Below are 12,198 nucleotides of genomic sequence, written 5' to 3'. Positions count from 1 at the left end.
CGCAGGCATCCACCCACCAGAGGCCTCGCCCCAGATGGTGGAGAAAGTCCGAGGACGTGTCCTGAGCGCTCTGTTCCTGCGAGTCTGAGCAGGACTCCCACAAATCGTGTTTCACAGAGCTTCACCCCTACCCTGCCAGAGACCTGGGGCCTCGCTGGCACTTTGCTCCTTCACCTTCCTGCCCCCGGGGCCTTCCGCCTCTCTGACCTTCACGTCCTGGACCGAACGTCCCGCCCCCAGAGCTCGCCCCTCACGGTTTGCTGCAGTGGGTCGGGACGAGGAGTGTTTCCCACATTTCTGGTGTTCCGCACGCCGTTAGTAAGTCTGCAGATTATTTTGCAAAGGAGGCCAGAGCGAAGGGTGTGTCTGAAGCCTGAGGACAGTGCTTGTGCTTCTCAGGCCCAGTCAGTCATCCTGCAGCCCTCCCTTTCACGATGGGCAGCAGCGTGACTGCTTGGCACGTTCCCGGTGTTTTGTGTTTTCCCCGTGTGGTAGCCTTGCACACTTCAGCGAGTGCACCTCTGCTAAATGCTGCCCTTAAACCCAGACGCAGCAGTGGCACCTGCCTCTTCCAGCACAGGGTCCCCTCGTTCTCTCACACCTGCTGATGCCCCACGAAGCTGCCAGGGACCGGCCTGGGCAGAGCCGCTGGCTCCGGCAGTGCTCACGCGTGGGACGTGTTCCAGGTGCCTGGACACCGTGGCCTTTTTACTCCCACAAGTCTTACTTCCGTGTTAGAGCCAGCGTAGTGGTTTCTTTTCCCACATAAAGTCTTTCTGCAGGACATCTTTAGCAGTGTTAGTATTTGAAACCCGTAGGACGGGGGCACAGAGCTGGGCTCAGACAGAGTCCCTGAGGCCTGGAGGGCAGGTCTGCTCCATATAGAGCATGTCCAGAAGTGGCCCTGCTCCGAGACAGCCGGGAATCCGAGGGCTGAGGGCCTGGTTGGGATCAGGCCCTGAATGTTCCCAGCACAGGGCCCACAGCGGAACCCCGTCCCTGTAGTGCTAAGTCTCTCACCAGCAGGAAGGAGTTGAGTCCTTACTCACTTCTGTGCCACGTGACTCACGAGCTCCACGTCCTCGTGGGCCCACGGAGCTCAGCAGCTCCCAAGCTCAGAGTCCCCCTCCCCCGCCCCCCAGAGCAGCCACGGCCACTGTTGCCTCCCGCCCCCACCCCACGCCCTCCCATCCTGTCCCGGTGGCTTTTGTGTGCTGTGCCCAGGAGCGCTTGGACCAGCCCACTCCACACTTCCCCTTCCCCAGGGTAGTTGGGGCAGCGAGCTCCCAGGCCCCTCTCCACCCCTGCCAGGCTTGGTGTGAGACCCACCCTGACCCCACAAGTGTTAGGGTGGGCCGGGAGCTCCCTGCAGCTGGGGGGTCAGAGGCGGGATCCTCCCTACATCTGAGGGAGGACACGGCCAGGATGTTCTGGGAGCTCCCTACACCTGGGGGGACAGAGCCAGGATCCTCCCTGCAGCTGGGGGGGGGGGGGAGAGCCAGGATGCTCCGGGAGCTCCCTACACCTGGGGGGTCAGAGCCAGGATCCTCCCTACATCTGGGTGGGCAGACAGCCAGGATGTTCTGGGAGCTCCCTACACCTGGGGGGACAGAGCCAGGATCCTCCCTGCAGCTGGGGGGGGGGGGGGAGAGCCAGGATGCTCCGGGAGCTCCCTACATCGGGGGCGTCAGAGCCAGGATCCTCCCTACATCTGGGTGGGCAGACAGCCAGGATGCTTTGGGAGCTCCCTACAGCTGGGGGGGGGGGGGGGGACAGAATGTACCCTCGAGTCTCCTTGCAGCTGGAGAGGGACTCACACAGCTGGGGGCTGGAGGCGGCATGTGGTTAAGGGGCTCCCTGCAGTTGGGGGACAGGGCCTGGAGGCTCCCCAGGAGCTTCCCGCAGATGGTGCCCTGGAGCCATAATTTTGGGGAAGCCAGCTGTTGGGGGTGAGGTTGAGCGGAGATGTCCTGGGGGCGCTCGGTCTGTGAGGGGAGTGGGGTAGGCGGTGCCTGGACGGGGGTGTCTGCGGCTGGAGGCGGGGCGCCGTAGGGCTCCAGGAGGGGCCCCTTGCGAGGGACTGACGATGTGCTATGACCCTGGGCCCCACAGGCTCTGTGGATATTTGCCGAACGATTGGAAGCCTCTGGAAATGCTTCAGCTCTTGAATTTCAAGATTCTTCTATTCAGATCCTGCCGAGGGCCCTAGAGATAAGGGATTTCCTGGGGCGCAAGGCCAGGTGTGTCTGTGGGGGTGAGCAGCTGGGGGGACCGGGTCTGCGTCTCTCAGGTGCGTCTGGGTGGGGGGGAGGGAGGATTGACAGTTACTTATTTTTCTCGGTCTTCTGCCCCCCTGCTGCACGCCAGCCCCGAGGCCCCCACCAGGCAGGGCAGGTTGGTGCCCCTCGCACATTCCCTGCCCCTCGGACTGCGCTCTGCTCTGCTCTGCTCTGCTCTGCTCTGCTCGTGGCTGAAGCAGTCCTGACCGTGAGGCGAGCGACGGTAAGCTGCTCCCCAGGACCCTTGCGCCCCCTTCCGTGCCAGGACACGCCCCAACCTGAGACACTGCTGTTAGGAGCTGCGGGCTGTGTCCTCGGATGGATGGACCTGACCTGAGCGTCACCTTGTCAGGACTGAGCTTCAGGGCCGGGCCCTGCTGTGTCCGGGGCAGCGGCTGTGGGAGGAACAGACGCTTCGTGGGCAGGTTAGCTCACAGCTCCTGGTGCGGCCAGAGCACAGGGACTCAGGTGCTCATCCCCAAAGGCCCCGCTGCATCCTGACCCTGTGCTTTGCTTCTGAGCCTCCTTTGCTCAGCGGACAGGGACAGGGGGCCTTCTCCGTGCTCCCTCCCTGCTCCCGCCTACTCCCTGGTTGGTTGGTCAGGTCCTGGTCCCTCCCCTTAGCCCCCTTAGGTTGGGGGAGGCACTGTGCCTCTGGGGGCGGGGCGGCCCTCCCCTCCCAGTCCCTCCCTCACCAGGATGTGCCGCCCCCTCCCCCGCAGTGCCTCACCAGGACGTGCCCCCCTCCAGCTGTGCTCCCAGCCTGGGCTTGTACCCATCTGTGGGGGAGAGGGCTCCCGCCACCCTGTAGGTGGGAGCTCTGCCTGGAAAGCTCCCTTTCTGAGGACGTGTAATTACAGGGTGTCCTGGCCCCACAGGTGAGACGCCTGTGGAAACGGGTCAGTTGTCGCTGAGTTCCTACAGTCTTTAAATAGGGATCTGGGGCCAATTCCTGCTCTGGATGTGAGCCTTGTCCCCAGAGTGGAACGTCCAGCCCAGAAATCTTACTCTTTATGGTGTTTCGGCTTCTGTCCCGCTGGTCTGTTCCTGAGCACCTGCCAAGAGAGCCAGGCTGGGGCGCTAAGTTCTCAGGGTGACCCGGGACCCGTGAAGGGCCTCTGGCCTGCCTGGAATTTCACGTCTGGGGGGGCACAGGATTGGCAGCGTGGAGTCACAGGGACCGGGGGGACAGAGCTCTGGGCTCTAGCTCAGGGGTCCTGAAGACCCTGAGGAAATGAGATTTTGCGTGAAACTCTGTGGGTGGGAGGGGCGAGGAGAGGCGGAGGCCGAGGGCGAGGGCGTTTGCTGGCCATCTGAGCCGGGGAGGGGCCGGCAGCGAATACCCACAACCGCCCCCTCCCCCACGCAGGTAGCGGGGAGCTCTCCCATCCCCTCCCCTGGAGGATAGGTGCTCCCTCCCCTCCCCACCCCTGCCCGCAGGCAAGCCCTCTCCCCCGCCTGCTGCTGCCCGCAGGGCTGTGAGCCAGCCAGGGCTGTCCCCACTGGTGTGCATTCCGTGTGGGCGTCGGGAGCACGCTGGCTCTGGCTCTCGATAGATACTTGGCGTGCGTGCACTGGCCCGGTGAACTTGTTCTCCAGCACATGTGTTCTGCCTACTCCCAGCCCGAGCCGCTGCCCGCCCCCCCCCCCCCCCCCCAGGGCTCCCTGCAGGTGCACTTGGGCTGAAACCCTGATGTGGCCCGGACGAGAGCTCAGGGAAGCCCAGACTGGGGGGGACGGGGGCACACAAGGGGCCCTGGGAGCTCAGAGGTGCTCAGGTAGGAGCGGGTCTTCAGTGGAGGGGGCATCGTGCCGCTGCCCAGCAGTGTGCTCTCAGGGCTGAGCGCCAGCAGGGGAGCCTGGGCAGCTGAGGTGGCGGCCGTGACAGTGACAGTGCGGCGGGGGTCTGGGGGTCTTCCTCTCTGCCCCCAGGCCCGTCCAGTCCTTCATTCTCTTGTCTGTGCAGCAGGGACACCGAGGTCCCTGCTTTCCCAGGCCTTTCTCCACCGGCCGCTGCGTCCCTCCCCTGCCTGGGGGCCCAGCCCCTGGTGGTTTTTCCTGGGGACCTGGAGTCTGTGTGGCAGGCATCTCCTGATGTCCCCGAGTGCCCTGCCCGCCCCCTCGGGGCCCCCCGTGCCTCCGTCTCTGCTACATTCACCGGGGGCCCTGAACTGCCCTCCCGGCTGCCCGCTGACCACGCGCTTGGCTTCACGCCTCCCTCGCCAGCTGGACTGTGTGTGGGCCCTGGTGCCGGGGGCCTGCACATGGGGCCCCATGAAGTGCCTGGTGACAGACCAGACACAGGCCTGAGCCCCTGCAAGGCTCTGACCTCCGCCCCCGGACCCTCAGACGCTCGTCAAAGGGCAGGTGAGGAGGACCGTGTAGTGCAGATTCCCTTGGTTACAGGGCGCGTGCCCCGGGGTGCCGTGGACAGAGCAACTCTGATCCCACAGGGAACCGCACAGTTGTTTGCTGCTGCCCGACGAGCCAGGCCGTCCAGTGCAGTGTGTCAGGCACGATGTGTGTGTGTGTGTCTGGGAAAACGGCTCTGCCGTTGGATTGCGTTGCAGGTTGCAAACTCAGAGTGAATTACCAAAAGACTGTCCTTTTGCAGAAACTCCAGGTTGGGTGAGTGTATTCGAAATGAGGTTTGAAAGCTTCTGGACAGACAGGACCGGGGCGCCGGACGGACAGGACCAGGGCTGCCTGCGGGTTGAGGGAAAAAGCAGGTTTTAGGAACGCTATATTTAATTTTAGGTTTGAGTGGGAGAGCTGAGAAAAAATAGCTTCTGTGTAGCGGTGAGCGTGGCCCGACAGTCACACGGCCGGACAGACGGCTTCAGAGTGAAGGACCGTGGGAGCCCAGGGGCGAGAAGACTATCACCTGCACACATCAGCCAGGAAAGGACGGTCAGTCCGATGGGGATTTGGCACCAGAGTAAACAGAATGACAGTCACGCAGGAGGCCCAGTGAAGACAGAGCTGTGCCTCCGACGTGACCCCCCACGTCCCTGCGCCGCCCCCACCCCGGATTTCTAGCCTCGCTCCGTGTTTTGTCTTTTCGTGGAGGGGAGTCTTTGCATGAGAGCAGCCGCGTGTGAGGACGTGGAAGCATTGTGGCACAGTTCAGGGCGCGGCTCCCTCCGTCTGCTTTCCAGTAAGGAAGCTACTGGAAGGAGGTGGTCATCCCCACCCCTGCCGCGTGCGTTTGGGGCACAGTGTGCTCCCCGTCCCCTGCTCCGTCCCCCTGTGGGGACACAGAGGGGATGTGCTTTCTGAGGTCGGCTTGCTGGGCAGGCATCTGTAGGGCACTGGGTCCGCGTGGCCGCTCCCCTTCCGAGGCTCCGAGGCCGGGGGTTTGTGCAGGGCAGCGCTGGACTGCCAGCTGATGGCTCTCCTGTGACAGTTGCCGGACGTTTTCTAAGTTCTTTAGAAGGAAACGTAGATGTATGTGTTTTGTTGCTGCGTCGAGGGACAGTGGCCCCAGGGGACATGGCTCTGCGGACCGCCTCCCTCCTGGACCAGGCTCGGGGGGCAGGGGGACATTGGGCATTGGCTTCCCAGTTTCGGAATATTCTGTCTGTTCTAAATCAGGATTTTCAAAAACAACTTGCTTTTGAATTTTTAATTAAGTGACGGCAAAGAGAAGAGAGCGATTCCCCAGGTAGGGTTCTCCTCTGTTTATCCCACGTTGCCCTGGTGATCTTTCTGTAGACTTGTATGTCTCATCTCTCCTCTCCTCGTGGAAAGAGCCTGGAGCGACCCAGGCCAGCCCCCCAGGGTGCTGTGTGAGGAAACTACAAGACCCACCCCGGACGCTGGGGTGCCCTCAGCCCCTGAGCCCTATGCAGGCTCTTTTCAGAAGATGAGCCCCGCTAACCCCTGAGCCACCGGGCCTACCTGATGGGGCTAGCTGGTTCCCTCTCAGTGTGGCTCCCGGAACCGCAGCCCTTCGGGGACTTGGTCCTGAGGCGTCCCTTCAGCCAGTGAGCTGGGTCTCTGGGCTGGGAGCCCCCCAGTGTCCACAAGTCTGGGACTTCCCTGCTTGGCCCTGGGAGCCCGTCCTGCTGGGTGTGGGCAGGCCACCGCTCAGATGGCACCTCACTGCCAGCTCAGGGTGCCCGTGGTCCCCCCTGGACCCTCTCCCGTGTTCACTGTATTTGTAGCAGCCCCATTAATCCAGGCTCCACCATCCCCCCCCCCCCCCGGGCCTCGCTCCTTCGGGATTGTCTCCCTTCCCTGCGCTCACTGGGCTGTTGTTCTGGAGGAACGTGCCGTCCGAACACTGGGGTCTAACTGATGTGAAGGTGGTAGCCCTGTCTCCTCCCCCGGGAGCCGGTCCCCTTGGGTCTGTCCCCGAAGCTCCTCCCCCAGGAGCCAGTCCCTTCTGGTCCATCCCCGAAGCTCCTCCCCCAGGAGCCGGTCTCTTCTGGTCCATCCCCGAAGCTCCTCCCCCGGGAGCCGGTCTCTTCTGGTCCATCCCCGAAGCTCCTCCCCCAGGAGCCAGTCCCTTCTGGTCCATCCCCGAAGCTCCTCCCCCGGGAGCCGGTCTCTTCTGGTCCATCCCCGAAGCTCCTCCCTCTGGCTGGCCACCAGCACCTGTCACACAGCGACCATCGGCTCAGTGTCCCCTGGTGGCACCATCCAGCTGTGCTGTTAGCAGCAACACCCACGCGAGCGGCTCCCAGGGAGCTGGGCCCGCCAGCTGCACACACAGGCTCCCTGAGCCGTCACCCGTAGCGCCTTGTCACGCAGCTTCGTGGGAGAGGACGGTTGTTCGCAGAACCCCAGGTGCACCTGGCCTCCACCACAGCCGGTGGGCCCCGGGGCCCTGTGTTCAGCCTCGTGGCCACGGTGCCGAGCTGTGGTCTCCCACGTTCGCTTTCTCGTTCGTCTGTGTCCAGCAGCCTCCAGGAGGGGCGTGTGTGGCCTGCGGGCTGATGGGGTGCTCGCCGTGTGTGAGCGTCATTCCCCGAGACTTTCTAAGCCGCTGGGTGGAGCTAAGTGCAGGGTAGGACCGTGTGTCACCGTGTGGCCGGCAGGCGCCTCCGTGTGTGTCTCCTGTTTTCTCAAATCACACGGAGGGTGCATCTTTCTCTGCTGCATTTGGGAACACGTTCTCGTGTCCTTTGGATGGTGGTGGTTATCCTTTCTGCAGTTAAAGCACGCTGGCCCCGGAACCCGGTCTCCCTGCAACCTGCCCTCCCCCCGACAGCACCTTGCACCGCGGGCTGGGGTCCCTCGGTGTGCGCTGGGGGCGCACGGTATCTCGGTGCCTGGCCAGCCTGTGCACGCCCTGCGAGGACACGTGTCCCTGCAGTGACCTGGCCTGCCACAGGGCGGCACAGGTGGAGACACCGGGGACGCTTCCTCGTGTGCGCCCGAGGTCTTTGTCTCTCGTGCACCCTGTCGGCGGTTCTGTGTTGATTGTGAAACACAAGGCACTTGGACCGGCTTGCGTGACGATGATGTCGGTGGTCCTGGTGGCCTTCGTGGCCTTGGCAGAGAGGAGGGAGTGGCTGCCACGTGAGCCTGAGCGGGGGTGTTGTGACCACAGCTGCAGACACCAGATCCGGTGCGGTCACTGGGAATCGGGGAACGTTTTACGTTAGAACCGTCTTCCTACGGGAGGTTTGAGAGAGACGCCAGTGTGCGTGCTCGGGTGCTGACCCCACAGACCTGCAGCTTTAAGAGCAGGTGTTTATCTGTCCCGGTCCTGGGAGCTGGGAGTCCGAGACCCGGGTGTGGGCAGAGTGGGTAACTCCTGAGGCCTCTCTCCTTGGCGTGGAGGTGCCGTGACTTCCGTGAGTCCTCACCGGCCGTCCCTCTGTGCGTGTCTGTAACCTAGTCTCCTCTTCGTATGAGGACACCTGTCCTATGGAATTAGGGTCTGCTCTGGTGACCTCATTGTACCTTAATACCCTTTCCAAGGCCCTGTCTTCAGTACGGGCACGTCGGGAGGTGGGCTGGGGGTTGTGGCATCAGTACGTGAAGGGGGGCCCACGGTTCAGCCCCTCACACTGAAGCAGAGAAAACGTAGTGAGCCCCGTGCCCACCCTCGCCCACCTCAGCAGTCTCCAACTTCCGGCCTCTCTGGCCTCGCCGATGCCCGCTCTCTCCCTGGTCTCACTGATCCGCAAGCAAAGCCCAGACTTGACCTGTAGATGCTCACGGGTGCGCATGTCTCGAGCAGGGCCGCGGGCATCAACCCCGGAGCCTCACACACGTCCTCCCCTGGAGCCTCCTTCCAGCTCCTTGCTTTTATTTTCTTACGGTGTGTTTGGGGCTTTTGTCCCTGAGCGTCTTGCTCTGCGTTTTACCGATCGCCTCCCCGTGTCTCCCGTGTCTTCTGATCCAGAATCAGGAGGCTCTGTTTCTGTTGGCTTGTCAGGTGGCTCATCCACACGGCGCCCGGCTCACATGTCTGTCTCCGTCCACACAGGCCCCTTCACGTGGGTGTGTGCGAGTGGTGGGGTTCCGGAAGCCCGCGGGGACACTGCCGGGTTCTCCCTGTGGCCGCCCCAAGGGACAGTCTCGGGATGGACGGCACAGTGCCTGATTCTTCGTGCTTGTTGGCCCGGGTGCCACTCGGAGCTGGTCTTCTGGGGTCCGCGGAGGCCCCCGGTGAGGTGGGGCGTGTGCGCCTGGTTGGTGGACCCGTGAGCACGTGTGAAGTTCCGTTTCCGCATCGATGGCTCTTGCCGTGCTCACAGTGGCATGTCTGCCGCGGGGGCTCCCGGGCCCAGGGACCTCTGCCCGCCTTCCCTGTCTCCGCTGTGCCGCTGGGCTCCAGGTGCCCCTTCCACGTTTTCTGCCCCTGCCGGGAGTGCCTTTGCCCAGGAGCCCTGGTTCCGTCTGGCAGGAAATAGTGCCGGGAGCCTGCAGGCGGCCGTGAGGGTCTCCTTGCGCCTGGGTCTGCTCCAGCGGGGACTCCAGACAGAGCATACCGGGCCGGAACAGCTGCTCTGTGACTCAGGGCAACCGTGAGCCTGGAGGGCGGCGTCTGTTCCTGGGGACCCCTTTCCGATGGGACCGTGTGTCGAAGCCAGCTTCCAAGGAGCGTGAAGCGACTCAGCCAGGGACTGTCACCGCGGGCGCCCCTGGGACTGGGTTATAAACCCTCAGCTCATGGGAGGGCCAGCCTGGCACTTCTGAGGGTGACTGGGGCTCCCGACAGGGACAGGCCGCAGCCCTCGGAGCCTCTTGGAGGGGACGCGGGTCCCGTGTTAGCAGCCTTTTCCTGCTTGGTCTGCAGCGTTCCTCCCCGTGTGCCACTGCTGCCCTGGCCCCCGCCCTGTGCCATCACGGGGCGGGGGTAGCGTTCTCTCCCCGAGGCCCCGCTGACCCCGCCCTCCGGCCCAGGGCCGCCCTGAGGGGGGCTCCGGTGGGAGCGGGCACTCCCCAGCCAGGGAGTGCAGCACAGAGCTGGGTCTTACTCAGCTTGTGGGGAGCGGAGACCCGCTCTCTCCCCGGGGCCCCCCTCTGCCTCCCGGCACACTCCCGCTGGGGAATGGGATGCCCCCCGCTGGCTCCGGGAAGGAAATACCGTGTCCAGCCTAGTTGCTAATGACAGTGCCTCCCGAACGTTGAGCCGGAACTGCCTGGAAACCGCGCAGTTGGCCCCTTTCGTCTGCTTGTGGCCCTGTTTGTTTTCCAGTCCAGCCAGGACGTTCTGAGCACGCGTTTCCTCGGCCCCAGCACACTTGAGAACGTCCGTGTGGCCGACACGGCTGCCCTGCCTGTGGTCCTGTGGCTGGAAACTCTGAGTGTGCTCCGACAGGCTGGGCACGGGGTGTGGTGGACAGCGAGGGCACCGGGAGGCGGCCGGGCCTGGGAAGGACGCAGGTGGGCCAGAAGATGCAAGGGGACAGGAGGGTCCAACCAGCCGGTAGCCTGGAATTCAGGAGAAGTGGCCATAGCCCACAGAACGTTCTGGAAGAGGCTGTAGGAAGCCTTCCGAGTCCTGCCCCTTCTGGGGACCGTTTGCCTCTCCGGGGCGGGGCTGAGCCCAGTGGACAGCACGTGGGCCCAGTGCTGGGGCAAGGTCAAGGCAGGGTCATGGGGTCCTGGGGAGCAGCCCGGGAAACACACGGGGTCTTAGCCCAGGTGGCCGGGGCCCTCCTGCACCCCACGGGGCCCCCGAAGGTGCTCGCTTTCCCCAAGCCGCTCACGTGGCCCTCGTAAACCCGTGTCCACCTTCTCCCCGTCCTTCAGGCCCAGCCAGGCGGTCACTGCAGGCCTGTGACGCTCACTCACCACACTGTGCAGGAGCCCCGTCTGTGAGCTGGGGGCCTCGGCCCGTGCCGGGCACTCACACGCCCCCTCCCCGCTCGCCGTGAAACTCGGAAACCAGGTGGTGTTCTCGGGATGCGTGCAAGAGGTGTGCGAATTGTCATCACAGTCGGTTGTGGTCGCTCACGTGCTGTGTCCCGGGTCCAACAGCTGCTGGCCACCCACGGGAACAACGTGAGGCGCGGCACACGTGCCCTGACCCGGGGTACCGGACGGGTCTGGGTCACCCCTGGAGGGAGCGGGACGCCGCCCCCCGGGGACCCCTCGCCGCCCCATCACCGTCCTCGTCTGTGGCTCTCAGAGGCACGGGGCGGGGCTGGCGCTCCCACGCCCTCCAGGAACCCGTGTGGTTCCGTCTTTGTCGACCCAGAGCGGGGGGTAGGCCCGCTGGCGGGCAGACAGCATCGTGACCGCACCCTCGCAGTGTGAACACTTCCTGGCGGGCTCTGTTCACGTGCTTTGCTGCCCGGTCGTCCCTCGGCCCGTCCCGCGCGGGCAGCAGGTGTAAAGGCCGTCCGGGGCGCCCGTAGCCAGCCGTCCGGAACTTACCGTGGGGCTGGAGAAAGCTGGGCGTTCTCAGTGTGGCAGTGGGAAACGGGACGCTTCTGAAAATACCGCTCTGTGCTTTTACCTCAAGAAGTTAAGAGGGACGTTAGAGTCAGCGTAAGAGCGGGGTGCCTGTAGGAGCTAAAATTCATACGACCGACTGACTGTCCACGGGGACGGTAAACCCATCCAAAACTGGTTCAGTAAACAGACTGATAGAGTAGAAAAATACCGGTCAGCGTAGGCAGAAGAGTTTCAGAGGGCACGAACAATGCTGATTACACGGCAGGGCAGGGTGACGAGAGGCACGGGAGAGTGCCACGGGCAGCTTCTCAGGTCTCTTGAAGACGCGTGCGGGGTGGGAGATTGGTTAGGGGAGAAAAAACCTGCTGGGGACTCCCAGAGAGGATTTTCTCAGTAGCAGAGGCACTGAAGGATCACAAGAAGTGGGACACCTAGGTAAGCGATAAAAATCAAATTAGAACAGTGCTTGTGTGTGCATCTCCGTGGAAACTCCCCCGAGAGGCAGCTCGCTGGTGTGCAGAGGGGGCCACGCCACGGGATCGCCGGAGGGAAGCTGTGGGTCAGGCTTGCCCCCGACTCGACCCAGCGACGCATCGGTGAGCAGACTCAGCAGTTCCTTAAAAAATCCCCGACTCTTGGTTTCGGCTCAGGTCATGGTCTCACGGTTTGTGGGGTCGAGCCCCACGCGGGGCTCGGTGCTGACAGCGGGGAGCCTGCTTGGGGTTCTCTCTCCCTCTCTCTGCCCCCCTTGCTTGTGCTCTCTATCTCTCAAAATAAACATGAAAAAAAAGAAACCCCAGCGCTGTGACCAAGGTTCTCAACGTCTAAAAGCAGCATGTGGCGGACGCGGGCTGAGCAAACAAACACTAGAAGCAGGAAGGACAGCGGGTCGCGTTCACCCATTCGTGACGTAGAGCAAACCCAACTCCCAGAAACCCAGGGGCGGGACGGTACTTTCTCGTCAGCAAAGCACATCTGCTAGAGCCCAGAGCAAGTCCGCACTTGGTGGGAAACGTCGTCACCAGCATCAACCACAGGACAGCAGATGTGATGTCTG

The 12,198-nt window shown here is 63.4% G+C and overlaps 1 protein-coding gene across 4 annotated transcripts in view; it reads left to right on the top strand.

Moving 5' to 3' along the window:
* The window catches only part of LPCAT1 (lysophosphatidylcholine acyltransferase 1), a 46,049-nt gene that overhangs the window by 4,194 nt on the left and 29,657 nt on the right, over positions 1–12,198 (top strand). Inside the window, exon 1 of one of the 4 annotated variants that reach the window (XM_078444163.2) lies at positions 2,380–2,502. The exons of the other annotated variants lie outside the window; for them this stretch is intronic. The gene's annotated coding sequence lies outside the window, so the exon portion shown is untranslated. Of the gene's footprint in view, positions 1–2,379; positions 2,503–12,198 lie in introns of those variants that run through there. 4 annotated transcript variants of the gene reach the window in all.

Source organism: Panthera onca, chromosome A1 (genome assembly GCF_046562875.1).
Source record: "Panthera onca isolate mPanOnc1 chromosome A1, mPanOnc1 haplotype 2, whole genome shotgun sequence".
Taxonomy (NCBI): domain Eukaryota; kingdom Metazoa; phylum Chordata; class Mammalia; order Carnivora; family Felidae; genus Panthera; species Panthera onca.
Note: the sequence above shows the minus strand (reverse complement) of the source record. Positions and strands in the feature narration are given on the sequence as shown.